Source organism: Primulina tabacum, chromosome 4 (genome assembly GCF_025594145.1).
Source record: "Primulina tabacum isolate GXHZ01 chromosome 4, ASM2559414v2, whole genome shotgun sequence".
Classification (NCBI taxonomy): domain Eukaryota; kingdom Viridiplantae; phylum Streptophyta; class Magnoliopsida; order Lamiales; family Gesneriaceae; genus Primulina; species Primulina tabacum.
The window spans coordinates 23,099,345-23,104,820 of record NC_134553.1 but is presented as its reverse complement, the minus strand read 5'-3'; positions in this window follow the sequence as shown (position 1 = coordinate 23,104,820).

Here is a 5,476-nt window from a genome sequence, read left to right as displayed (position 1 = left end):
TCAAAGAGTTTGGTTTTACTAATAATCCTGAGGAACCATGTGCGTATAAGAAGGTCAGTGGGAGTGCTGTGACATTCCTGGTGCTTTATGTTGATGACATTCTACTCATTTGGAATGATATAGGGATGCTGCAATCAACTAAAATATGGTTAGCGAGTAAGTTATCGATGCACGACTTGGGTGAAGCATCTTTTGTCTTGGGGATACAGATCTATAGAAATAGATCAAGAAGATTGCTTGGTCTCACCCAGTCCACATACATTGAGACCATCGTGAAGCGGTTCTTGATGGATGAGTCTAAGAGAGGACATCTACCAATGTGTCATCGCGTGTCCCTATCCAAGTCTATATCTCCCAAGACTGATGCAGATATAGCGGCGATGACACGCATTCTGTATGCATCTGTAATTGATAGCATCATGTATGGGATGATATCTACACGTCATGAGAGTGATTAGATATCAATCGAACCCTGGTCTTCGTCATTGAAAAACTATGAAAGACATCCTCAAGTATTTGAGAGGGACTAATAAATTGTTCTTGGTCTATGGGGGTGGGAAACTGAAATTTGAAGGCTATACCGACTCTAGCTTCCAAAGCGATATCGATGACTCGAAGTCAACCTCTGGGTTCATATTCATGCTCAATGGTGCTGCTGTCTCTTGGAAGAGTTTCAAGCAAGACAATACAGCAGATTCCACCACTGAGGTAGAATACATTATTGATGCCTCAGCTGCAGCAAAGGAGGCTGTTTGGATAAGGAATTTCGTCCAAGAGTTGGGCATCATTCCTAATGGACTTGCTCTTGTCCCGGTGTTTTGTGACAACACGGGAGCCATTGCTCAAGCAAAGGAGCCAAGGTCTCATCAGAAGTCCAAACATGTATTGAGAAAGTACCACATCCTCCGAGAGATTGTGGAAAGATAAGAAATGTCGATTGACAAAGTCGACTCCGCAGATAATGTTGTTGATCCACTAACTAAGCCTTTACCTGGTGATAAGTGCAAGATTTACACTTAATTTATATTAAATTCCATTTTGAATTATGCTTGTTTCGAACAGAATTATGAGTTTTTGGTTTGTTTTGATTGTCTTTTCAGGAATGGAGAAAAAGCGGACACGAAGCCAAGTGAGCCAAGAAAACAAGTGCACAACCAACACACTATCGGACAGAACCTCGCGCGCAGCTGCACGCACATACTTGAAAGAATCGGCCAGAGACTTGCACGCGGCCGCGCCCCATCACATCCAGGCGCGTGTGCACCAATACTGGCGAATGACCAGAAACTTACGCGCGGCCGCGCGACCGCGCGTACACATGCACGGGCCAGTGAGCAGAAGCAGCCGCGCCAGAACTTGCGCAACCGTGCGCTATGAGTTCCAAAAAACTATAAAATCGCGATTCTTAGGTCACGGAAGGGGATTCAACCGCCCTTTGGAGAAAGTCACGAGAACAGCCGCCCTTGGAGAAGAAAAGGCGCGAAAATCAGAGTGTACACACGAGACGAAGATTCAGAGTGCGAAGAACATTTACAAATACGAAGAACGACGAATCTAGGGACGGAGACGACACCTCGGATTTGTTCTTTTTCCTTCGCTTTTACATTTTCGTTGTCTAAAATGTTGAACATGTCTTGTCTTCGCTTGGATTTCGTGATGAGCTAATTTTCCATTTTAGAGAATGATGTAGCTTTGTGGACACGATGATTTGACGTGGTTATTTTATATGATTGAATTCCATTTCATATTTAATTGTGTTTCTCTGTGTTTATTTCACTGCAATTTACTGGCCATAAATTGTTTGTTGTTTGATTAATTCTATAACTCGGGAGAGGGACTAAGATTGTAGATCATTAGAAACACATCGTTGAATGTCTATATTGTTCGAAAGGCGTATAACTTTAGCGAGGCTTAGGTAAGAACATCGTTTGTATTTATCAATCAAACTTAGATTTTATTAGGAGTAATTGAATCGAAGTTTGATTGATACAATTTATTCGTCACTTGGGAAAGGGGGAATAAAATAATTAAGTGTTCTTGGCCATTAAATAATTGGAATTCAGGAATATAAATTTAACTGGGAATAATTGGCGTGGAAACTTGGTGAAATCATTTCTCTAGATATTTTCTCTAATTGTTATTCTTCAATTCGGTGATTAGATTAATCATTTTTTTTGAATTAATTCGTTCAAACAAACCAATCTTGTTATTGATTTGTCTAGATAAAGTTTTGACTATTTTAATTACAAGCATTGATATATATTTTTATACACACTCCTCGTGGGATTGACATTTACACTCCAAAGTGCATTTTACTATAACTTGACATCGTGCGCTTGCGAGTATTTAAGAAAACACGCAACAAGTTTTTGGCGCCGTTGCCGGGGAGTGTCAAAATATAAATTTATATCAGTATTGTTACCAATTAGTCTAGATTTTAATTTAGAGCTTTATTTTATTTTTATATTTATTGGGTTGTTCATTTTTTTCTGTTTGACAGTGCATGCTAAGATTGCAATACCCAAACTCGCTTATTTTTTATCCGGAGATCAAACGAACTGCGAGAAGATTAAGAAAAGCGAGAAGGGAAGAAATCAAAGCGATGGCTGATAACACAGAGAATGACCGACAGATGCCGCCTGAGGCTATACCAATCAGAGATCACTTCCGACCAGTGATCAATCATCATTATTCTGGCATTGCTCGAGGGACCATCAACGCAAATAATTTCGAGCTGAAGCCTGCTCTGATCAACATGGTTCAACAGAACCAGTTTGGGTAAGCCGCTACTGTAGATCTTCATCTACATCTCAGAACATTCTTGGAGATAACGGACATGGTAAAAATAAATGGTGTTTTTGATGATATTATTCGACTGCGCTTGTTTCCTTTTTCTCTTAGGGACCAAACTAGAGGATGGCTCCAATCCCTTCCCTTGGGAAGTATAACTACATGGCAGGAGCTAGCGACGAAATTTCTAGCGAAATACTTTCCCCCTTCAAAGTCTGCACAGTTGAAGATTGAGATAAGTACTTTTAGGCAAACTGATTTTGAGCAGTTGTACGAAGCTTGGGAAAGATATAAAGATTTATTGAGGAAGTGCCCGAATCATGGCTTTGAAGACTAGGTACATATTGAATTATTTTACAACGGTCTAAATGGGCAAACAAGAGGAACAGTGGATGCAGCAGCTGGTGGCACAATCTTTGCCAAATCTCCTGAGCAAGCCTATGACTTGCTTGAGCAGATGACTATAAATAGCTACCAGTGGTCGACTGAGAGATCTGGAGTGAAGAGGGCTGTTGCAGTTTATGTTGTGGATCCGATTACATCACTCACAGTCCAAGTGTCTGCACTGACCACACAACTAGCAGCTATGAACAAAGTGAGCACAGCAGAGACTGAGGGTCCACCGATTTGTGCTGAAGAACAATCTCTTCCTGAAGAAGCTCAGTATATCAACAACAAAAATTTTGGAGGATTCGGCGGTTATCGAGGTAACCCTCCCCCTAATACTTATCATCCTGGGTTGAAAAACCAAGAAAATTTTTCTTATGCAAACAATAAGAATTTGTTGAATCCTCCACCGGGGTTCAATACATCAAATGGGGAAGGGAAGCCATCATTTGAAGGTTTAGTTGGGACATTCGTTTCTGATATGATAAGAGGATGGCTAGGACTGAGTCTAGGCTTGACAACCTAGACACCCACATGGCAAGTATTGGAGCTACTTTGAAAATCCTTGAATCGCAAGTGGGGCAGATAACGAAGCAACTCACGTCTAAACCGTCAGACGCAGTACAAAAGACTGCAGACCCAAATCTGGGGGAAGTGAATTCTATCTTTATAAATCACGAGAAGATTGGGATGATAGAAGGAGAAGAGAAAAAATTTGATTGCACAACCAGCCGTGAAGATAAGCCGACTCCAAGCAAAGGAAACCGAGGTAAGAAAGGTATGAGTTATGATTTTGATCAATGTATTGATCTTTCTTTGCTCCCCTATCCCCGGATATTTTTACAATTACAAGCTGAATTTCACAAGAAAAAATGTCTTGAAGATCTCAAGACCCTACACTCTAATATTCAGTCTGCAGAGCAGGAAGAGGTGGCATTTACTGGAGGAGATGATAAGGACAGGCAAGTAAATCTTCCTCAGAAGCTACAAGACCCCGGAGAAATTGTAGTACCATGTGAAATAAGGGGTAAATTTGGAGAAAAATCTATCTGTGATTCAGGAGCGAGCGTGAATATAATGCCAAGTTCTCTTTACGAGAAACTTGGATTGAGCAGGATAAAGCCCACAGGACCAAGCTTGCAGATGGCAGATAAATCGGTCAGGACACCGCTGGGTATTGTGGAAGATGTTGAACTTAAGATTGATAAAATAAGGCTTCTAGCAGATTTTGTGGTGCTTGACATGGGGAACAATCAGAATGTTTGTGCTATTTTAGGACGACCATTTTTGGCTACTGCTGGAGCCGTCATTGATTTGAGACAAGGAAAACTGACCATGGAGGTTGATGGTCAAAACGTAGAACTCAAGGCTTCCAAGATATCATATGACACCCACCATGAACATGATTGGTATAGTCGGGCTGACGACGTTAAACCAAGCGCTGTGTGGGAGGCAACCCACAATTTTTATTTTTTAGCATTCATTTTGTTTTTATTATTTTATTTTATTTTACTCCCTTAGTTGTTAATTTTACCCACCGCCAGATCTATCACCGCTGCAGCCCATGGACGAGGATGATGAAGATGCTGCGGACGACAACTCGAGCGCCCGAGTTCTGACACTCGTGCGCGAGGTATGTATTGTCGCGTTCTTTTTATTTCTATACATTGAGGACAATGCATACTTTAAGTTTGGGGGGTGAAATTGCTTGCTTGCTTGTTAGAATTTTTTTTTTTCTCAGTAGTTAAATTGATTTTTTTCTTTCTTTAGTTTTTATTTATTTCATGCTAGATTTGTTAGGAAAAATCATGGATAAGTAAAATGTGTGACCGATGATGAAAATTGAATGGCGATCCGGAAGTATATATGTGTCCATGATAACTTAGGAGTCACAATTATTTTGCACTGTCGTGTTTGTTGATACTATCGTTGCTTAGAGACAAGTTGTATGCCTGTGATGCTAAATAGATGAGGAAGATCTGATTCTTGGTAATTCTTACATGACATTGATTGACACTTTTGCAAACATAGAAATGATCTAGGCAATTTTTTTCACAATATCTTTGGGCGTTTTGCTATCAATTGTAGCCCTTTGAGCTTCGAATTAATTGAGATGCTTAGAATTTCTTTTGTACCTACCTCGTATATCATTTTTGGTTGAAAAAATGCATGTGATTAGTTTGTATGAATTGACTAATGGATTGACGGAAATCTAGAACTTGCATGAACACTTTTCGAGGCGAAATACGGATAATATGTGACATAGGAATGATTTAGGCGATCTTTGGAGCCGTTTTGA